The sequence below is a fragment of the Centruroides vittatus genome, unplaced genomic scaffold (genome assembly GCF_030686945.1).
Source record: "Centruroides vittatus isolate TY-2023 unplaced genomic scaffold, ASM3068694v2 contig_976, whole genome shotgun sequence".
Lineage (NCBI taxonomy): Eukaryota > Metazoa > Arthropoda > Arachnida > Scorpiones > Buthidae > Centruroides > Centruroides vittatus.
The window spans coordinates 679,015-704,094 of NW_027122649.1; the positions used below are offsets into that span (position 1 = coordinate 679,015).

The window sequence follows — 25,080 nt, forward strand, 5'->3', positions numbered from 1 at the left end:
TCTGTTTTTGAGATTAAGGAAAGACAGATGGATGATAGTGGGAATTTAAAGGTCTACAATTTTTTCAAATTGCAGTCCAAAAATATTAATTCTCTCATTAAATTGTAAATATTTAAAAATTATCGGATATATTTTATATATTTACTGGATAAGAAAATGTTGTATGTATAAATTAGGAAGAAGAACATTTTCAAGTTGAAAAAAAATTTTTTTTTTCAAATACCTAATTAAAATCTAGTAATATATCTAATTAAACACTAGATGCTAATAATTATAAAAATTGAAAACGATAATTTAGTTCCTAACAAGATTTTATGAAATAGCAAATTCAATTTGTGTCAGAAATTTTTGATATCACACTTTAACATCGTCTTATCAGTTTTCACACAAAATAATTAAAAGGGATATGAAAATTTTGCAAATCTCCCCTCTTATTATTTCGAGATTTTATTCATTTTTTGAGAAGTCAAAAATTGAATAAAATAAAATATTTTTACAATCTGTATTGAAATTATACAGAGGCGACATCTATTGATGTATGTGAGAGTGGCAACGTTTTGTTAATGTTTAGGGGGGGTGGAGGCAGAGGAGAACTCAAAGCATTAATAAATTGAATTTTTCATAATTCTTGCAGTAAAATAAAACTGTAGTGAGTAAATTGGTGATCTGTGATAGTTATTTGAAGTGAGAACCATCAATAAATGATGCTGTAGCTGTTGGATATTGCATTCCATCATAGAAATTTTGTTCACCCTTGAGCAGATGAACGTTTTGCGAATGATTTCGGAGAGGCACTCTCTGTGGTTATCGCTTCTCGGCCTTTTGGCTAAGATCAAAGTGTAGTATCTGTTCTTATCAGCTTAATATCTGATACGGCTTCCATCGGAGGCCATGATATTAAACTGATTTTTGGAAGGCGGCGGAGTGCTCGGAGCTTGCTCCACCTCTGCCACGGGTTGACCCGGTATTGCAGTACCTCCGGGAATGGCCCACTCCCCTTTGGGGATCTTAATTTAATCAAAAATAGATCTGTTAAAACTTTACATATTCAAATTATCCACTACCAATGATACTGTCTTCTCTAAAGTTTGTAATTTTGTCTTCCAGCATCATTTCTTCATTGTCATTGAACAACTGTGAAAGAAGTACATTTTGAGTATTGATTGGGTAAGTTAATATGTTTAATAACATTTATTATTATATTTTATATTAAACTTTGTTAATAAATTACTTGAAATAGGATATTTTAAAATTTTCATGATTTATTGGATTTTATAGTATACATTAAATATAGTAATTTTATCTTTCTTGTATCATGACAATTAAATATACATAATACAGAGATTATTAATAAAATACTTAATAAAAAAAACTGTTCTATACTAAAAATAACAATTGAAAGCAATATTAAAAACAGTTAATTTTTAATATAGTTTTTAATTAAACTGAAACAGCTAAAATTAAATACATTTTGTCATATTAAGAGGTTACACTGAAAATCTTAAACATTTTAGTATGTTACAGTTAGGCTAAACTACTTTGTTAAGAAAGTTCATTTTTAAGACACTGATGTAAAAATTACATGATGATCAAATTTGAAACAGATTTTTGATCAATGAAAATATTATTCATTTTATGTCCTAATCTACTAAATTACTTATGAAACAATAGAACAAATAGAAGAATCATTTCAGTATTTGAAACAAGTTTCTTCAAATTTAAGAGTTTGAATTCTTAAACTAGACAAAATCGTGGAGAACATAATAGTAATAAATTAATTCTAGATTTGTCTTTTCATGAAATCTTATCAGAAAATTTGTCTTAAAATAAGTTTTGATTTCTATGAGAGAGTATATTTCAAGAGGAAAAGCTTTTTGTATAAAAAATATATAGATGTATATATGTATATATAAGATGGTATTATCCCTAATCAGATTAAAATAGAACCACTACATTTCTAAAATTTATAAAGGTATTTTGATTACAGTACTGTTTATTTTTGACAAATTTTCTAAAAGTTTTATCAAGAACATTAAACAGATTATTTTTATTGAATTTCAAAAAAGAACAAAGTAATTATAATGGAAATGCTTAAATTTTCTACATAAAACTGCATACAGCAATTAAAATTAGGAATGGAAAATTTAACATACTTACAATGACTTATTTTATCAAACATATATCAAAAATATTAGGGTAAGTAGAGTAAAATAATCATTTTTTTATGTAATGAAATTTATGTTCAGTACCATAAAGTATTAGCTATTTTTAAAAATACAATTAATGTCATTAAAAGCAGTGATATTTTCATTGATTGAAAATGTTTACTAAAATATACCTAATTTTATTATTATGCAGGAACATGTTCAATCATTCTGTAGAATGACTTTATATTACTGTAAGGTCCTATTTAGTGTGCTGAATGTAACATAAAGTACTCTATTTTACAGTAATGTAACAAAAAAATAAAGCTATATTGATGAGACTTGTTTTGCTACATTATTGTTCAATATATCATACAAAATAAATAATAAAAACATTTTTCTGTTGATATTCTACTTTTATTATGAAGACACTATGCAGCAATCACTAGTTTAGTTAGGCTTAACAATTAAGCTTTTTTTAAATACCTGTCTATTTTCTTTATATCACACAAAAATGTATTAGTTGAAAATTTTGTATATTAACAGTTTGAGGTTTATGTTGAGGTATGCTATTTTATTATTCATGTTGTCAGTTATTGAAATATCTCAGTTTATGCATTAAACAAGTATTTAATTGTATATATAGCATAGGAATTATTAAATGGGCTGTAAATTCAATAAACTATTTTTAAAAGTTTTTAATATCCTCAATCTGTTGATAAAAGTTTGAAATGTTTGACATGCTAAACATTTATTTTATATGTAAAGAATCTGCACTTCAGGAAAAAGACAAATTTTTTTCATTCAGTAAAATACCGTATTTTACGGACTATAAGACGCACCTAAATTTTGGAGGCAATTTTTCGAAGAAAAAAGTGCATCTTATAGTAGGTAAAATACGGTAATAAAAATATTTAACATAATTATAGCAGTTGTGATTATGTTTGATAAAGTAGAAGATAAAATATTAGCAAATGTAACTTTTGAGTTTACTTATTCTATCATTTATGTTAAATGTAATCTGGCATTATTAATTTGCTTATATAATAATAATTTAAAGGCTTTTAAAAAAGAGGGATTATTTTAAAGGTTATATTTCCCTAACCATTTTCAACCAGTAAAGAAAATGTTTTTACAATTTTAAAGATAATGCCATTAAACAGCCATATGTCTTGGTAACAAATCAATTTTCTGAATGTGAGATAAACAGAGTAAAACATACATTCAAGGTAGAAACTAATATAGTTTTCTCTTTGAAGTATTTTCAACATTACAAAGTGTGTTGAAGAATGGTGATTTAAAATATTGAATATTTTTCATTCAAAATTACTTTTACACCTGATCTTCACATTCACATTTATGGTTTGAAAATTACAAAAATTGGGATAAAATAAAAATTAAATACAGAGAATATTAAAAATAATTACAATAATTTCTGTGATGTATGGAATTAAAGTGCCAAAAACAAGTTGCTTAAATTATGGGTCACAAATGTTCAAAGGAAAAAATGTATTTCTATTCTGAATGTTGGTTTTGATCTGTTTATTTCAATCCAGAAAACTGATTTCCATTACCGAGAAATTCATTAATGTGATGTACAGCCTTTTACAAATCAGTAAAGTCATATTTCCATCAGATTAAAATGGTTAATAAAACACGATAATTCATGAATAAAAATGTATTATTAGATATGTGTTCAATCATTCTACATACTGAATGACTTTAATCACATTACATTCTTCACTAAATTTGATTTAAAGAAAGTACTGTGCTGCTGTAACTTTTTTCATTGTACAAAATATCTTTATATACAATCTCACAAAATACGTAACAAAAATTAGTAAGCAGTTTTTCTATTAATATTGCACTATTATTATGAACGTACTGTAACGATTAATTTAGGCTTAACAATTAAGCTTTTTCTAACTACAGTAACAATACGGGTGACTATTTTCTTGTTATATTATGCAAAAATGTAAATATCAGCAAATTGTGCATATAAATAGATTGAGTTTTGTCCAACATGAAGTACAGTATCATATTATTCATATTGTCATTTAAATGCACAAATTGATAATTTAAAACATTCAGTAAACATTTTAGCATACATACAAAAGGAACTATTAAATGAATAGTTAACTAGATAAACTATTTCAAAGATTTTTAATAGACTGTAATGCTTAACTTATAATAAAAATGTGGTATTTTAATTTTTTATATTTAAAGCACACTTATGTACTACACAAAACAAATAGCTTAATTTCATTCAGAAATACTATAAAAAATTTTTTGTTGTTATGAAAAAATGATCTTACATTCATTCAAAAAAAGAAAGTCAGGACACACTTTAAGGATTTCTAGAATAATGAAGGAAAATAAAACTACTTTTTTAAAACTTTTTCTATTTTAAAATTTACTATTTGTCTTTGTGGTTTTATATTTATTAATATATTTAAAATTATAAGAAATTTTTTAATAAATAAAAGTGATTACTTTTAATACTTGTTTGATTGCATAATAATCTATTTGAGTATTTTAACCAGCATAATCTACATATAAAAGTGCACATGTTTTTTAAAGAATTAAAAGCTATTGGCTTTTTTCCTCAGTGACACCTCACACAAGGAGCATTTGTTGATATAGATCAGCGTTTCTCAAAGTGGGCAATAACGTCCCCTTGGAGGTGAGTAAATCTAGGGGGGCACTGGAGGCAGGGTACTGAACGGTGACCAAAGGCAAAAGTTGGGGTCACTGACAGCCATTCCCTTTCCTCTGTTAAACAGATAAGAGGAAACATTGTGTTTAATGGTTTCCAGATGTTGAGAACAATGTACAGTAAGGGCACAAAGTGTGAGATTCATAGGAAAGTTTTCCTAAGAATATTTCCAATTCTTTCTCACACAAGAGAAAATAGGTTAGGGGTGTTTGGGATAACTTTATGGAACAAAGGGGGTGGTGAATCGAAAAAGTTTGGTATCTTTAAAATCCACACTCAAAATTAGTAACAGCAAATTTAATTGATATCATGAATACTCAAAATCCAAGGAACATTAAAGATAGACTGTTTAATTCTTCTTCTATATGAACAGATATCTGGTATCTGAAGACAACATTAACAGAAAACATCAAACTTCAAACCTTGACCCTACCTACTACCATAAAGAAGTCTATGCAAGATCATGATGTGAAGGAAGTAAACAGGTTAATAATACACTCGGTAATTAATTTTGAAAAATATAGAATAAGAAAATTAAAATTTAAAAAGTTAAATGAAAAACATAAATAGACTATTGACTATAATAATGCATATACTCTAAGAAAATACAATAAATTAGTTAAAAAGCACAATATTCCACCATTAATGAATGGATAACTTGGGAACAAGTGTTAATTGTAAATCAAACTAACTGTACAATGCCAAACTACATTAAAAACATCTGAACTAAAGGTTTTAACTTTAACAATTCTACAAAAATTATTTATAAGGAATTTATAGTTGAGTTAGAACACATACTATGTAAAATACAAACTGATCAAAAAGTGCAATTGAGAATTAACTTTAAAAATTTTATAACAAATAATAAAATTAAAAATAAACTTAACTACAGTAAATTCAATAATCAAATAACACAAGTTAAAAGATTTCTAACTGATAATCAACTAATTATTGTCTTTGCTGATAAATCAGCACAAATCGTTATAATGGATAAACAAAAATATGAAAACATTAAACTAAATTTATTCACTTCACACCAATATATTGAACTAAAAGAAGATCCTACATCACACATTTGTGAAAACTTGGAAGAAATAACTATTGGATTTTTTTAAACTTTTAATGTTAAAATTATTTGTATTAATATTATCTTAGATTACAACTTAAGAATCCCTAAACTCAAAGTTAAAACACATCAATTGCAAGAATCAAACAGGCTATTAGTAGATATTAAATTTTATGTCATATAACCTCAAACGGTTTCTTAAGAATAAATTAAATCAATATCACAATTCTGATTATAGCATTAAAAAATACAGACCAATTCATTAGTAACTTAAAAAAACTTAATATTAATACTAACAGCAGAATGTTAAGCCTCGACATTAAAAATATGTATCCATCTATACATAAAAACTTTATAATCAATACATTAAACTGTGATAATTGGGTAATTGAACTGGTTGAATTTGTGTTAAATAATAATAATTTTACTTTTAATAAAAGATTTTTTAGACAATGTGACAGTATATTTATGGGTTTATGTATAGGCCCTAAACTAGCTGAATTATGTATGATAGAAATAGATCGTATTATTTGAGTCCTCAGTGGCATAATAGAATACAACAGATATGTAAATGACTGCTTCTTAATTTAAAATAATACTTTAACCAACCCTCAAACCATCATTAAATGTGCCATAATATAGTAACCAACATACCCTTTGATGTCAAACTATTAAATAGAATATAATAACAACTTACCATTTTTAGACATCACAATCCATAACAGCTTAAATTTTAAAAAGTGTATTAAACCGTGTAATGTAAGGAAAGTCATTAACTATGACTCCAGTTATCAAGAAAATGTATATCAAGAAAAATATTTTTGACATGTATATCACCAAAATTAGAACACATATGAGCAATTACCTTAAACAAACTAAAGAAATAAAACACATTTATAAAATCTTTCACCTAAACGACTATCCAAATTAGATACTAGAAAACTGGTTTACCAACACCAACCCTACTACAACCCAAAAAATGTAATACCAACTCAAATGACTTATAAAAAATACTTAATTCTCATAGTATTTTTATTTTTTCTAATACTATTAAAACCATATAATATAACTCTAGCCCCAGTATTTACTAATAATGTTAAAAAGTTACTAATAACTAAAGAAAATATCATTAAAAATATTGATATAATGCAACAAAATAACATATATATATAGAAAATCCTGCAGCTGCCAACCGAATTACCAATACATAGGTGAAACTAGAAGAACCCTAAAAATCAGGCTAAAAGAACATTCACGTGTTATTAAATTTAAATACAGTGGAACCCTGGTTAACGACAAAATCGGTTAACAAACTTTTATTTTGCAAAAATTTTGTCTTGGATAACAGACGAAATTCAGATAACGAACGTAATCGTTTTTTGTGTCAAATTTTAGTTGCTGTTAGGTATGAGCAAGTTAAGCATTGCTTTTCTGAGTGTTTGTGCTAAACTTCTTTTTTCAGTTTCGTGATTTATATTTTAATCAATATGGCATCCAGGAAAGAGAAAAGTGATAGTGGCAATAGAAAATGACAATGTGCTATTGCATTTGAGAAAAATTTTGATTAAAAGAGTAAGACAATCAACTTTAGATCAATTTCTTGTTTCTTACCAAAAGAGACCTCAACTCTAAGAATCTCCTAATGAAGTGCTACCCGTTACTTTTTTGGAGGGGGATTTTCCTTCTAAGCATTAAGATCTGTATATCTCCACTCCTCTGTCACCAACTACAACAAATGAATGTATGTACTGTACAGTGCTATTTTATTAAATAAAGTTTACATATTTGTTGCTGTAATGATAGATACTGTTTTCTTACAGTAGGTTTTCTTTGATGAAAATGTATTTTACAAATAAAATCACAAAAATTTTGCAGGCTAGAATGAATAAATTGTATTTGCATTCATTTCTATGGGAAAAATTGCTTCAGTTAAGGAACAGAGTCATGGAACAGATTAAGTTTGTTAATCAGGGTTTCACTGTACATTAATTTTGCTGTAGCCATACGTTGCAATGGTGAAGGTTGCATGATTTCACTTAATAATCTGAAAATACTCGGGAAAGAAAAAAGTGTATAAAATGGAAATCACGTGAACATTTGGAAATTACTAAAATAAAAACTTTGACTGACATTCAAGTTCATTTTATAACTCTTAGTGACATCTGGAAACCACTCCTTAACTGGTAGTATCCACAAGTGATTCCATCCCGCCCCACCTTCCCAGATGGCCCCCATCGGATGAAGTTATTCTGCCTTCTCATATAGATAAAACTGCATTCTGCAAGTGCAACCATGAACTTAAGGATGATCTGAACTCAGCCCGCCTCTACCGTATGTAACATTAAATACTTAGCTTACTCTTTTGGTATTTTAAACATCACCCATCTCGTATCTTTCTACCCATCTGACATGTAATAACAATCTATACCATTTTATAATGTAACCGTCTTAAACTTTATTTACTTTATAACTGTTTTACTTATCCCATCTATTTTACCTTATACAGCAACCCTTGTAAACAGATTCTACCCAGTCCATTATCCAATATTTTCTTTAATGTTATTGTCAATTTGTAACCAACAATCAACCATGTAAGTTATAAAAAAAAATTTTTTAAATATTATATGTATTATTATGTATCAATAATCCTTGTTTAGTTATTTTTTGTAAAGTACTGAAGAGGAAATGCATTTCGGGTCTTAATGACCGAAAATGCATTTCCTCTAATAAAATCAATATCAACAAATGCTCCTTCTGTGATGTGTTACTGAAGAAAAAAAGCCCATAGCTTTTAATTCTTTAAAATCCACAACAGAACCAGTAATGGAAAATTTACTTAACTATTTTCTTCTTCAGTCTGCCCAAGCTAGAGAATTATTTAGTAAAACATGAATTGCAAAATTTCAGAATAATAATTACACATATAGTTTGGTTATTTGTAATGTCAATATTTTATGATAGAATAGATTTTTTGAAAATCATTTTTATCCTACATTAAATCCAAATAAAATTGTAATTTTACTTTTTTCAGTGTTCAATTTTTTTTTTAAGATTGTTTCTTGTCTTTTGTTTAAGTGAAAATTAAAGTCTAAAATTTAAATTAACTTAAAATTTATTTTAAAAAATTTATTTAGGTATTTTTTAAATAAAAATATTCCTATTAGTCATAAATATCTTCCTTTTTTACAGAAGAAAATCTTTGGAATATTCTGAATATAGTAGGACAAAACTATACAGTAAGTTTATTTTATTTTTATTTTACTTATTATGCATACTGGATACATTACTTGATGTGAGGAACAGTACCATCTCCCAAAAATAAATCACTTAACCTATCCGATATTATAATTTTTTTTCATTGCATGTTGTGCCATGTTGAATTTTTGTCGATGTTAAGATTCAATGAGAATTAGACTTTTTGAAAAAAAAATCATATTTTTTTATTTTGCACAAACAAAATAGATATATTAATAAATGTAAAAAGAAAAAAAATTATATTTTGGAAGTTAGTTTTAATATAAAAAAATATAACAAGTAGCAACATCTAGTTTCAAAACGTTCCAATGCTGAAACGAGATATTTCAGGTCCCACAGGTCAAGGTAATTAGGTCACTACCCAAGATATGTCAGGAATACCAGCAAATAGGTTAAATACATTGAACATAAAATCACAGAGAAAAATATACAATAATAAATTATATAAGAATTAACTTAAATTTTAGGTTAAGGTTGAAATCTGTCAATAAAATAAGAAAAATAATATCAATAAATAGATATTCTTATTAATAATTAAATTATTATATTTCTTACCTATAAAAAAGAAAAATATTAGTATCGATGACACAACACTGACAGATGTTCCCAAACTACAGCAGTAATGAAACCAAATTTATAGCAGAGGAATCACACCTCCTAAAACAAAAGATCAACAGATTTTTTTAAGAAAACAAAACACTTTAAATTGAAAACAAGGTTCTGATAAAATTTTAAGAGAAAAAGACCTGGAAAGAACAATGCAACAAAAAATTTCTTCTCATAACGCTTTAAGACACCCACATTTTTAGCCAAAATATGCTAGGCATTCAGTCTCTTCCTCCATACAAAAATTACACAATTTTATCAAGTAATTATTTAAAAAATACAGTGAATTACACCTAGCCTGTATAAAGAAAGACAAAATAATAAGAGAAACATCTTGATTATATAATGAATTATCAAAAAAGTAACATTAAATCCTTATACCAGCAATTATATGCATTATTATTTATTTTTCCAATTATGCCGTATAAAAAATTACCAAAACTATTAACGAGGAGAAGAGACCAGTCCATCAAATCTAAATTATCATTTATAAAATTAATACCATGATCATTACAAGTGCCAATAAGATAATGTTTCCAATTTATAGAAGTTTTACCAATTAGAAATTTCAGGCAAATCTTACTCAAACGATACTCATCACAATTAAAAATCCCAATAATACGATTTCTTATCCTACTAAATATCATAAGTTTTATAGGAGTCAAGGCATATTCCATCATAATCAAATTATGTGGTGTACAACAAGGTAAACAAAATAGGTTTTTAATGAATTCAATCTGAATACTGTCACTATTAACCAAATGAAAACCCCAAATTTCTGACATATATAACAAAGGGCAAGACCACAGTTTTCAATAGATGTAAGTAACCATTCAAATTGCATAATCTGGCAAATTTTCCTAACCGAATGATTTTATTCATAAATAATTTAGCATGAATTTTCTTATTGATATAATGCATTTGAAATAAACCATTAGATGAAAAAGTAACACCTAAATATTTATAGTTAGAAACAACTTAAAGAATCCTTAAACCACCATTTATCTGCCCTTGCATTCTTACTACCTCTATGGAAAACAACCTTACTACATTTGCACACAATCCACGACTCACTTTGACCTTGATTTACCTACAATCTGGATTGTGAATGTCACCAGTTGAATGTCGTGCTGTTTGCACAGGCAGTTGGCTTTAGAAGAACTTAGATATTACACACAATGATAAAACTGACATAACTACACAGTAAGTCATGAACACCAACAAACAAAATGGAAGTTTTGGTTAGAAATAAATACTTTTTCTTGCCATATATCTAATAATAGACAGATGTCATCATTCTCTCCAAATATCTTTTTTATTTCTCTGTCAATAGCCCAACATGTGTTCCACAGCCACCTTGTATTTTCTCACATATGTAGGATTGTGGGAACTCTCTTATGACTGGATTTAGTTTCAAGAACACTCTTCAGTCAATTGCGATTGAACCTCATTTCAGTCGAGATTGAAACGGTTGAGAGAGGTCACACCACAGCATAGTCGCAGACTTTGGTCACAATCTAGATTGATATGCTTGATCCGAATGATGTATTAGACCTACTCAAATTTAGTTTTAAACCATTTTCATCTAAATAAATTGTCAATATATCAATCAGTCTTTGAAGCCCAACCACAGACTCGTATAAAATTACAATACAATGTGCATATGCAAGTATTTTCATTTGGAAGCTTTCTATTTCTATACCATCACTGGAAGAGTTTGTGGGAGTGTAGAAAGTACAAACGAGTCGACATGGAGAACTTTAGTGATTTCTTTGATGGGACAAATCGATATCAAGCATGCTTGATAGAGCAGACGCTTAGAAGGGGTAATCCACTGATCTCAGTAGGGACTAGACAAAGAGAACTATCCAAATTAACAAGATAACCCTTCAATTTTCCTGAGAACAACAGTACTTCTTTGGAAACTCTCTGGAATGTATAGAGCCCAACAACCCAATCTACCGAATAACGGTAACACACAATTCTCCCGACAATTATACTGCTACAGAATTTCTGTAACATGTGGACATAAACATACAGACAAATGAATTTAAAGCGTACTTCTTTTTTTACTTCATACTGGACAGAAAACAGTTTGTAACAAAATCTTCACACTGACCTGGTTGCACAGTCTTTACTTCCCAGCTTCCCCACTATTTCACCATGCACTTTCACACACCACTCTTTTTCTGTTTTCTCTCTTTTTCCTCCTCCTTCCATCCTTGTCTTATCCCTGAGAGACACCCTCGAATAAATCTCTCCACCCCCAGTTACAAACCCTGTTTTACACACACAATCCCTATTCCGACACTTAACCTATGAGCATGCCACTGAGTCATACCCACCATGTGGTGCAGTGCGGTAGGAAGACGTAAGGCACAAGTTAATAATACTGAAAAGATCATTTAAGAAAATGTTAAAGATTAGGCTCAAAATACACTTGTTTAACACCAATCTCAGAAAACATTAATTGCAAATAGACACCTCCATCTCTTACCATAAGTGAGGAGTTTTCATACAAAGCAGTGAGTAAAGATACAAACTTATAACTGAAACCATAATATCTTTGACCACAACAAATTCCTACAAACTCTATCATATGCAGAAGATAAATCAACAGAAAAGGCATACACCTTCCTACATTTCCTTATAAAAGTTTTTTGAATAACTGTATATAAAACAAAAATGTTATCCAATGTAGAATAGCTAGTCTGGAATCCTGCCTAATTTTCATGCAATATATTTTTAACTTCTAACCATTGAGTCAATCTTCTATATGAAATAGTCCAAATCAATTTTGAATCACAAGATGATAACCAGATCCCTCTATAATTACAGGAACCATTCTTCCTCCCATTCTTAAAAATCAGAATTAAAATATTTGTTGTCCAAGACTCTGGTATTTTCCCAGTATCAAAAATCTTTGAGAAAAGACTTAAAAGATATGGTCTCAACATCTCAATATTCCAAAATTCCATTGGGATCCCATTGAAAGGAGCATTCTTCAAAATTCCATTGGAGCTTTATTTGATTCAATCCTGTTAAAGCATCATCAAGCTCACCTATAGTAAATTCATAGTCAAAAAGTTCATCATACTAATTCCTACAATGATTAAAAATCAAAAAATTCACAAAATAAGGATCCAAAGAACCAAATAAATTAAAAAAGTGATTAAACCAATGATCAATAGGAATGAAACCAAAATTACAAGACAGCCTTCTTAACATGTCAGAAGTAACTCCAAAAAAGTCTATTATCTTTACTAAAACAATTTTGAATTTATCAGCAAATAATTTCTTTTTCACAATGCAAAACTACTTCACCAAATTTTGTAACGTTACAAAATGCAAACAATCATTAGAATCATTGCTCTTCCTAAATGATCTCCAGATTCTATTCCTACACTAATTAACATTCAACAGTCTGAATCAAACCATGAAAAAGAATCCTTATGTCTTCTAGTATTAAATCCCCACTTACAAGTTTAATTAAAAAGACAATTGCTCAGATCTATTGCAGGGGTTCCCAACCTTTTTGTAGCGCGGGCACATTTGAGATTGAAAAAACTAGCAGCGGACACAAATCTGATTTCAAAAAAAAAAATTAAATATTATGTCTTTTATTATAACATGCAGTTTGTAACATATATTTACTATAACGTATTATATATTTATTATAAAAGCCGAATTAGTGCGATCTTTGATACTGCATTTCATTTGTTAATTTCTCAGTGTAAGATGATAATCTCAATCATAAACATTTTTCAATGTTGGCATTACTAAGTTGAGATCTGATTTTTGATTTTATAATATTCATGGCGGAAAATAAAGATTAGCATAAATATGTGGAACTAAAACAGAATTTGATTTTGAAGGCTCCTTTTTTTCAAAAGATTATACTTTTTACGATCAATTAAATTTCAAAAGTTTTCATCTGTATTATGAGATTTTAATATGATGTCATTTTGAAAATATAAAATCTTTTCTTCAGTTATTGATGCTTCTTCTTAAAGAAGTTCTGCTATAGATTTAGCAGCTTCAATGACTGGAAAGTCTATCCAGCTCAGGACCATGGCTATTGCATCAAGGCTGGTATTATCATCAGGAACAAAAACATTACTGCCTATTTTGTCTCCCAACACACCACAGAATACATTACCACCATCTGTGTTACAGACAATATCGCTCACCTTTACATATGTTCTGTCTACATTCCAGACACAACAAACATTGAGACAGCCATTGAAGACATTCATCACCTCCTGATCTCATACAAAGATAAACCTATCCTAATAGGAGAAGACTTTATTGCCAAGTCTGCGACCTGTCAGAGTCCAAAAGATGACCCTAGGGGTAATGTAGTTAATGAATCCATGGCCCAACACAACCTAACTCACTTGAACACCAGTACCCTTCCGACTTACTCCTGTACCACGGGAGATAGTTGGATTGACCTAACGTTAGGAAATAGTCACATCACCCCTAGAGTCGACCACTGTTACACCACCGACATAGATTCTACCAGTGACCATAGGTATATCTTCACCCAACTGAACACTTCTAGTAATACTAATAATCATAGTTTTCACTATATTCACACTAACTGGCAATTATTCTGCAACATCTTCAGTAACATTTGGGCTGGTACACCTCACCACAGTCACTATACTCAGGACACCTTAGACCCACGATACTCAACCTGCGGCCTGCTGAGCTTTTGTGAGTGGCCCAGACGTGACCTGTAAATAATGCAGTCAAAATATAAATTTTGAAATTTTTGTGGCAAAAAGTAGATTCGGTCACTTCACCCACACTGCTAAGTCCCTTTTATCCTTTCTGTAAAAAATGTGCTCAAATTTTACGTTGTTTGCATCAACATATCTGCGTGAAACATCATACTCAAAAATGAAATATGCAAAGAACATATGTAGAAATCAGCTTACTGATTCACACCTCAGTAGCATGCAGCAGTTACAAGCCTAATTTAAATGAAATTGTGAAAAAATGTTTACAATATCAACAGTCACACTAAATTTCTAGGATGAGTGAGAAATTATATAAGTTAATTATTATAATCGTTATGTTGCAGCTTGCGTGTAATAGCTATCATGTGTATGTGGCACAAGAAAGAAAAAGGTTGAGTAACACTGCCTTAGAGAATCTTGTCATCAGGCTTACAAATACAATCACTAACTCTTGTGTTATTGCCTCTGAGGTCAAACATTGTAAACACAAAAAGGTTCCTTGGTGGACCACTGAGCTAGAAAACAAGAAAAAAAGTAGTTAGGAGATTAAGGAGGTAATTTAGGAATGAGCAGGACCCAAACATTAAAGTCACACTTAGAGACCAGTACAGACATGAACACAATGCTTACAAAGCCCTTACAAATAAAACAAGGACTAACTTTTGGAAGGATTTCTGTACCAACACTTGTGGTCACAACCCCTGGTCTGAACTGTACTACTAAACTTGTAAGCACAAACGCCAGCTGTAAACCCCCTCCACTATCCAGCTCCCCGATGGTCGCTACACCAACAACACGGAAGAAACTATCACACACATCCTTACCGTTACCCTTCGGATGACCCACAGCAGGATGGCAATACACAAGCAATCATCTGGATCAGATCATCACTCCACCTAATACAGAGAATGACCACAACTTCACCTACATCAAGGTTTCGAATGCCATATATTCGCTCACAAATAACAAAGCCCCAGATCTTGACAGCATAACCACTAGGATGATAAAACACATGTTTGAGGCAAATCCTACAGCATTTGTTATTCTATTCAATATCTGCTTGAACACTGGCCTTTTTCCTATTCAGTGGAAAAAAGCTACTGTCAAATTGATTCCCAAATCCACCAACGATAACACTTACAAAAAATACAGGCCGGTCTGTCTTCTCCCAACTCTGGGAAAATTGTTAGACGGTTTAACGATTAACCTATTCGATGTTGAAATTTTTCTCTGTTGCCTGTAACACCATGTTGAATTTTCATCGATGTTAAACCTAACAAATTTTTCTTTTTTTTAAAAATAATAATCATGTTTACTGTGTCGTTAAAAATTATTTTTTTATGTTGCAAAAACAAAATAAATATATTAAAAAATATAAAAGCAAAAAAAATTATATTTTAAAAGTTCGTTTTAATATAAAAATTGTGACACATAGCGACATCTAGTATCAAAAACGTTCCAATGCAGACACAAAAATATTCGGGATCGCCCACACAGGTTAATGAGGTCAACACGAAAATTTTCGGGAACAACGCAGGACAGGTTAATAGGATCACATGGCATCTACGCAAGTGTAGAGCCCTGCATCAGAATCAGTTCAGCTTCTCTAAAAACATGCCTTGAAATTTAATTTACATAAAATAACCACTACTTTCACTTTAAGCCTAAAAACAATAAAAAAGAAAAGAAACATCAAATATACCATAAACATTATAAAATAAACAATTTAACCCTCTTTATAAAAATAAATACCTTGGAAAATAAATCAAAATCAAAAATAACTTTTTTAAACTGATTAAATGAAAAACAGGGAACCCCAAAAGTCTCATGTAATTTTGACAAAAAAGTACAAACAGTGATAATATGAAATGCATCCAATGGCGAGTCAGCCGCACCACATATGCAAATGTCCCTTCTGTAATTACATAAAAGACTTTACATTGCATTAATATGGCCTTAACATTAGAAGAGGCATAACTATTATAAATAGAACAATAAAAAAAGGGTTTATTCAAACTCTTATACCACTCACAATAAGAACTTAATAATATACCATGATTCAACTTCAAAATATAATTATCAAAATTATTTAACTTTAATAAATAAACACTGTTAACATCTTGTAACAAATTATCAAGATCGATTCCGTTCCTTGAACAATTAGCCAATCAATACTTCGACCAAAGTAACTCAACTTGTTTCAAGACAGAACGCAAACAAATCTTACTAAGATGTTCTTCGTTTAAACTCAACATTCTAAAAATCTAATTAACACATTTGCTCAAGATTAAGCAAGATAAAGGAATCAATGAACACTCCATAGACACTAGATAACCAGGAGTACACCTTGGAAGCCCATACATTCTTTTAACAAAAGTAACTATAGTCTATTTATCGTAACTTGGCACCTACTGTAAACAATGATTTTGTTGTATTAATCCGCCGGAGATTTTCATTGGTCAAATTACAATTGGAAGTGGCTAGACATGCGTTGACCAGTTAAACCCCTTTCTCTGCATGTGTTAAAAGTAGGTCAGAGTGGTCACAACAATTTAAAAATTACTAAGATAATACTCAGAAAACTTATTATTAGCCTACTTTAACATTTTTACATAGCTGTTTAAATATAGTTTGTCAAAAATTATTATTAAATATATATTAAGACTTACACAGAACATATTTATAATTGTGTAGTTGAACATACTTCAGAATTTTTATCTACACAACTATTTTATTAGATAGATATAAAACAAAACAAAAAAATTCTTTGGCAATCCTTAAAAATTATACTCAAATGGAAAACGTTACTATAATGTATGAATTTATCTATGTGATATTTATATAATTAAAAATTTTTAAAAATAATTAGTGTAAACTTTCCTTATTAATCATCTGTATCAGAAGATAGTTGCTCAAAGTAATCATTTATATCGCTTTCGTCACTACTTGTGTTCGACTGAATAATAAGTTTTTCTACAACAGTTTCCGAAATCTCATCAAGTTCCCACATTCGTCGCTGTTCTTTTTCTATATGTTTGATACATTTTTTCCATCTTTCTTCAGTTATTTGTTTGATAGCTTTATTCATTAAAATTCACACATCCAACAGTTTGAATGTTGTTGTGATGTGCGATGTAACCTTTCATATCTGCCCATATCAATTCAATAGGATTTAAATTACAATGATACAGAGGTAAATGTAACACATCAACACCTATTTCTTTGGCCATTTCGTCAATAATATATTTATCATATTTAAGTTTTTCTTTTTTAACAATATCCAAAAGTTTTATTTTAAACATTTTATCGTTATGACGAACCCTATTTTTTTCCAACCAAGAAATTATGTCAGTTTTTTTCCACCTACAATTAGGAACCTTCTCAATTTTAGCTGAGTGATATGGAGTCCATGACAACAACAGCATTACTTTCTAATTTTGATAATATTTTTTGATTAATGTTACCTATGGTGCCAAAATGGCCGAGTTTCCGGTCCCCATTTTGAATTCCTCTTGAGACTGTGTGGTAACCGATGGTTTGGTTATTGTAATGTATAGAAAACGAAACCAAGACATTATAGTGCGCATGACCGGAAAAAGTTTATTTTTAGTGATTCAGAATGTGCAAATATTTGTTAAAGTAACAATTTAACAAATATGAAATAATTACATTTATAATCACTGCTAAGTGACTAGTATTTCATTAATGATTTTATAAATAACAAAGAACTATTTTCTGCGTACGAATGTGATGCAATGCGATTTCTAATTGATGGACGTGGGTTTAAGCCAATAAACAAAGGGAGGTGTGTCTTAGTTTGTTTACAGTAGGTGCCAAGTTAGGATAAATAGACTATAATACTGTATCCAAGCTCTCCACCTGAAACCCCCACACCTCAGAAGCATAAGGAAGAGATGAGCCCACCTCGGCATTAAATAACCTTAACTGATTCTTCAAATTACACAACTTAGCAGACTGACACATGTGAATAACTTTGTCCATTTTTATCTCAGCATTAACTTTACAAGACCTCACATAAGTATTAAAATAACCATTACTTTTAAAAATTACACCTAAATACCTATATTGTGATACAACCAAAATTGGAACACCTCAGAACCACCATTTGTCAGCCTTAGAAGCCTTACCACCATTTCAAAAGACCACAATTTTAGATTTTGCAAGATTTAGTTGTAGACTATTAACCTTTAAATATTTATCCAGAAGGCCAATCGACCTCTGTAATGACCATGGAGAATCCTCCACAATGACCACGTCATCCGCATACGCTAATATCTTAATAGAAACACCACCAACAACAATACCATCAGAAGAAATAACTAAACCAATCAAGTAAACTAATATGTATCCTAATACAATTTCCTCTTGCTCTACATAAATTCCAAAGTAATCTATTATTTTTATAAAAGTTTTTAACATTTTGTAACCTTTTACAGACTTCTTTCTTCTTTGCTAAACATAATTTCTTTATCAAACTTTGCTACAACACAAAAACTTTCCTCTGAGCCACCAAACCGTTTTTATTTAACTCTAACCAAGCTCTATTTCTGGCTCTAATCATTAATCAACAATCCAAGTCAAACCAATCATCAATTCCAACCATAGTCTTTTTCCTTTGAGTCAATCCCTTCACTTTGGCAAAATCCAATATCACCTTACTGAGCTCCAACAAAGATCGATTATGGGTGTGCTCCAAGCAGCACCTCAAATCAGCGGATGACTCCAGCTGATTACTATCCAGAAAATCCTCTGATGACAAGTCCCAGAACCACCCAGAGAATCTATAGCACAATCTTCCAAATAAAGTATTATTGGGCAGTGATCAGACCAAAAACAACTCTCTATTCTAAAACATTTAATACAATTCCACTCAGAAGGAGAAACTATTCCCAAATCAATTACTGAAGATCCTTGGTTGGAAACAAAAGTAAACTCTCCCGCTTCATCACCAGAAGCTCGACCATTTAGAATTATTAGATCATTATCCACACAATACTCAAGAACTTTCCCATCTCTCACATTCATATTTACATCCTTGGAGAGGCTCTACTTCTCTTATTAACAGTAATACCACTGCTATCACATATACTTGTCAAAATCACATTATGGTCACCGGTATGTGCATTAAAATCACCCAACCAAATCCAATTCAATCTGTCGACTCAAACCTGGATAATACATCAAAAATTTCTTGCCACCTTTGTTCCTGCATATAAACAAAACAGATATTAAACTCTTCTAATGGTAACTGTGTGTGTAGATGCTTATAGTCTTGGCACGAGGAAACCAATCTTCGTAGACATGCTCTATTGCTTTGGTGATTACCAGGATCTCCACCTGTGGGACAGTGCAGTGCGATCCAAGCCTGAAGGCTAATTTATGGGTGGTCCTAGTGGTGTGGTTATACAGTACAAATGCTGCACCAACACTTTCTTGGTGCTTAGAACCATCCATGTGTATCAAAATGTCACTGTTGCTGACTTGGTTGGTATGATTATCACTAAGAGTAGGGTAATCTTGTTGGTTGCTGAGATCAGTCATTTTGTGCTCAATTCCAAAGTTGGTGATATCATTTTTAAAGTTTTCAGAGTGCTCTGGAGTTGTTGTTGCATTTTTCATTGGTCTTAAGAATGTTTTGTTGGAATTGTTGCAGATGGTCCAGTTCCACATAACCATTCTTGCTGTGATGTACTACAGTACACTGAAGTAAGGCCTGCTATAACCAGTAAGGCTGAAGTTGCTGTTCAGTAGGCTCTGCATATCCTCAGAGCCGCAATCCTTTGAGTCTTTAGCAGTTTACACTGGATATAAATGTTTTGGGTTGCTGCTGCCCAGATTGGGGCTGCATATAGCAGGATTGGCTCAATGGTCCCCAGGTATATGAAATATGCTGCCTTGTAGCTGATACCCCAGGTATTTCTTGCAATTCCTATCAGTGCGTTGGATACTTGAGCTGCCTTATTACTTACCATATCAATTGCTTTTAGTCCATTGGAGCTGTTGCTCAAGCATGATACCCAGGTAAGTGAACTCAGTAACGCTAGGGATATGAATGCCATCAATTTTAGGGCTCTTCTGCAGTGGAGTGTTTTTAGAAAAAATTATGTAGGAGCACTTATGATTTATAGGACGGTTGATGTTTCTGCTGTAATTAGAAATTTTTTTCCAGAAGTTCATTACATAAAATGGGTAGATTGTCACTGTTCTTATCTGACACTTGAATGACTGTCATCTGCATACCCTTGAATTAGCTGATTCGTTGTTCCATTGAGATTGGCCATTATGGATTATAGTCTAAAGCCCAGGACCCGCTTGCCTGTCGTTAATGAAACTGCTAGTCAGGTTAAACAGATTACAAGGGCAGTTATGGTCATGGTGTTGCTGAAGAATCACTGGCCACCACAGGTTATTAAAAGCTCCCCTGAAGTCTATTGATTGACATGAGGAGCATATGCTTTCCTTTCTTCTTAGCTTTGGTGATTGTACTCTATTATGCTATTCAAGGTGTTGTTGATCTCCCTGGTGTGAACCCATGCTGATGAAGGCTTAGGGCATTCTTCTTCTTTAGATAACTCAATATCCTGTTACTTACTAGCCTGTCTAAAATCTTTCCCATAACTGGGAGGAGGCTGATTGGCCTATAGTCCTTCGGGTATTGTGATTTATCACTAGGCCGTCTACTAATAAATTTAACTGATGCAATTTTCTAATCCCTGGGAAAGTAACCCAGAGATAAGCAGCGATTGAATATCATAAGAAAAATGGTTGGAATTGCATCGTAGGCTTCTTTTATCATTCTCCCAGTGATCTGGTCAATCCCTGGTGCCTTCTTGGTGTTGATTAGTTTAATCGCATGCGTTACCTCATTGTAGGTGAATGAACTGTCATCTTGCTGATTTGAAGGGTTTCTACAGTTATGGCTCTCATATTGGATGTTTGTGTCAAGATCTGGATTGTCAAGAGGGAAGTGATAATTAAACAACTCATTCATCGTGGTCTCGATGGAGTTGGTGTAAGTGCCCTCATTTGTCATAATGGCAGAGGGGATGTCTGCCCTGTTCCTTTTCTTGAAAGCGATGTGGTAAGGCTCACTCCAAGGAGTGTTGAAGCAGCCACAATACTTCCATGCTTGATGTCTTTTCCAATTTATCATGGTTTTAAACTCATTAAATTTAGTTATGTAATGAGCCTTATGAATGTTTTTTGCATGATCATCAGTTTGTTGCTGATACCTTTTGCAGAGTTTCCGCACTTCTCTTCTACAAGTGGCTAATTCATTGTCCCACCATGGTGCCTTGCTCTTTGCTTTGGTTTTCTTTTTACTTGCCAATCGGTAACTGTGCAAGAAGATATTAGTCAAACAGGAAATGCATTTGCTGATGTCTTCCATCGTCATGTTAATTATGGGGATCACAGAGGTCCAATTGCTTTGAATGAGGTGCTGGTAAGTTGGCCAGTGAGTACTGTAGTAATTGGTGAAATTGTTGTTTGTATCATTAATACTAATGTCAATCTCTATACTTGCACTTTGATTTTCCATAGTAGAACAGAAGAGGACCATAGGGGCCATGTGAACATTGGCCAAAGTCACATCCACCCAGCTCTTACCTCGTGGCGAGAAGTAGTGAGGGGCTAGTATTACAAAAAGTCAGCTGCAAGGCGGCTATCAACTCCTGCATAAGATACCCCCTGGGATCCTCAATTGGACTATTCCAGAGGAAGGACTTGGCATTCGTATCACCACAGATAATCCACGGCCGGTCAGTGATGCTACCATTAATTCTGTTTAGATCCTCCAGAAGCAGCTCAATATTTTCGAATGGAGAACAGTAGATTGAAGATACGAAGATTACATTGATTTGGGTGTAAACAGTGCACGTGATAACCTAATCGGTAGAAAGATGCAGCAATGAATTGCACAGTTAGGTTAATATTTCTTACCAGGATGGCAGTTTTAGTAGTTTGCTTGAAACCTTTGGGTGGGATGGCTCTCCAGCCATTGTGTGTTAAATTGCCATGGATCAAGTAAGGTTCTTGAATTGCTATAATGTCAGAATTCCACTCCTCTGCAGTCTTGATAATGAGAGAGGAGGGGGCTTTACTTTTTTGGAGATTGATTTGGAGGATCTTGAGACAGTTATGATTATGTTGTGTGATGATGATGGGTGAATTATTGGCTATAATTGGTTTGGCTAACAGTATTGAACTTGACTGTTTGTTATGGGGCACACTGGGTCAAAGGCATTATGGTCTGTTCTCAGTTGTTTTCCCTCTGGCTGTTCCTTGTTTGCTTTTCTACAGTTAGGGCAACAGGGGGCCTTGCCCAGGTGTCAGGCAAAACAGTGTTGTTTAGTGCAATGGCTATACCTGAGGTCTCCAGGACACTTTTTGGCATGATGATTATAGCCACAGCAATTAAAACAGCAGATGATCGGTATATAATCATCAGCTTTTACGTTAGCCCATGATATGAATAAGTGCTTTTAGGTAACAATTAATTTCCTAATGTGGGGTGTGACTGCAATGATGGTGTGCCGGCAGTTCTTTTTGATCCAACCTTTATGGAGGCTGGTGCTGACTCTGCAGTCAGATAAAAATTCTTCTTTGTTTATCCCTTGAAGAGCTTTGTTTTGCTCGTAGGCAAAAGATGTTCTCATTGTCCACCGAGTTGGGCACATTAAGGAGGATGATTTGTGGCTGTTTTCCCTTGGATATGGTGCATTTGACCTTATTTTTTATTTTTTGGAGTTCTGCCGGATGTTAAAATTTTTTTGTAAAATTAAAAAAAGACACAGTTGCTCCGAAAAAATCTTCTAGACAATCACCATTTATTTTTGATTCATGTTCTAGAACAAACTTTAGACGACCAGACCTTTCCTTGTAGGTTACTTAGCCATCTAGTTTAAAAATGTTCCTTAAAAACAGAAATAATCCAATTAAAATTTAAATAATTTTTAAAAATTGGAAATAGTAATCTTACGACGTCTTATATCTTATTTTTTATGTTGTCTATGCTGTTTATTGCTTTCATGAGGGTCACTCCCTGTTGTTGGCTGCCTACTAGCATGCAAATGCCATCATTTCTGATGTCTTTAATCAGCTTGACACTTATTTGAAGTTGTTGCGGTTTTATATCTTTCATAATCGCTGTCTTAATTCTTTTAATATTGGATCTAGTTTGAGATTTATTGTCGTCCTTAGCATAAACTAGGAGAGGCGAAATTTAATGCTTTTTGTCCAAGATATTTTCCTACTTTACTAAGAATAGGAATAGATTTACAAAATAAGTTTCCAAAAAATCCATAACTTCATTGTATTTGAGGTCCTGTAAAATAACCTCCTCCTGGCATTTGTTTCCTGATGTATAAATCGGGAGTCCGTAGCGTTCCTCCCACTTGATTGCAATAATAATTTATACAAACTTTAGGATTGAGCTTCATTTGTACTTCTCACTAACAAACTAACATTACCAAATAAAATTAGGTAGTATTTATAACTGTTTAAAAGATAAAACTAATAATGTTTTTCCACCAAAAAAGACGATTTCTTTTCTGCTTGCAGATCTCAGTTCAATTTCTATTGAATCAATATAATTTTTATTTACAGGAAAATGTCCAACCATCGAAAAACCGCCTGTTTATAATTTGAAACATAATCTTGTCAGTTGTATATACAAAAAGTAAGTTGTTTATTACTGATAAATGTATACTTTATTTTGTCAATTGTTCATGATAGCAGATGCCTTTTGTGTAAAATTCAAGTCGGTTGTATGTAGCTAATAAATGTTCTCGTTAATTTTATCTGGCCTTTTGATTCGTTCACGGTTACAAGAAATCACCACACCTATTAATAAGCAAAATCCAATGTAGACAAAGATATCAAAACAAGATAAAAGTCAAATCATCAATATCTTCAAAATTTTTTGCAATAAAAGAACAGGAGATCAACCCAAGGAACTCATGGACATAGCCCAAGCCACCATTAGCAACCTAGTCACCTAAGAAAATCGATTACGATCTTGCTGCAGCGATCGTATTTGTGTATTGGTAAATAAATATGTTGGTTGTCTTATTTTTTGTGTATTCAGTGTGCTGTATTGAACAAAATGGTTATGTGGCTCGCGTTCGTCAACTTGTCAGTTATCCGGCCTTCTGTAAAAAAAGTTTGGTTACCCCTGATGTAAGCTATACGATTTTATGGTTCGTAGTCCTATCTGAAGTGATGTAATTTTTGTTTTTATTTCTAAACAACTTTTGTTTTATTTGATTAGCCTAGAATACTTTGAGTGTACACAATATCCTTAAATTTTCTGATTATCAGATCCACTCAAATTCCTCGGTGTTGCATTGGGACTGACTTTATAATCAGTCCAACACAACACCAAAATAAATATGACCGTATGGCCGATGCGTAAAGTTTTTTATAGCTCTAGGGAACGAATTTGTTGTCACATGTTCATTCCAGACATGTTGGGACCCGTCCCCTCACCATGTGGTGAGGGTCGGTACCTTTTTATCAACACAATCC

General features: G+C 31.6%; 1 long non-coding RNA gene and 1 other non-coding gene across 2 annotated transcripts; both read left to right on the forward strand.

Annotated features, from left to right (window-relative positions):
- Window positions 1-791: 791 nt before the first annotated feature.
- On the forward strand, window positions 792-24,353 carry LOC136985765 (uncharacterized). The gene is made up of 3 exons (XR_010882388.1): window positions 792-1,167; window positions 9,116-9,162; window positions 24,160-24,353. It is a non-coding gene; the product is annotated as an uncharacterized lncRNA (long non-coding RNA).
- On the forward strand, window positions 807-998 carry LOC136985767 (U2 spliceosomal RNA). The gene has a single exon (XR_010882389.1). It is a non-coding gene; the product is annotated as a U2 spliceosomal RNA (small nuclear RNA).
- Window positions 24,354-25,080: the final 727 nt, after the last annotated feature.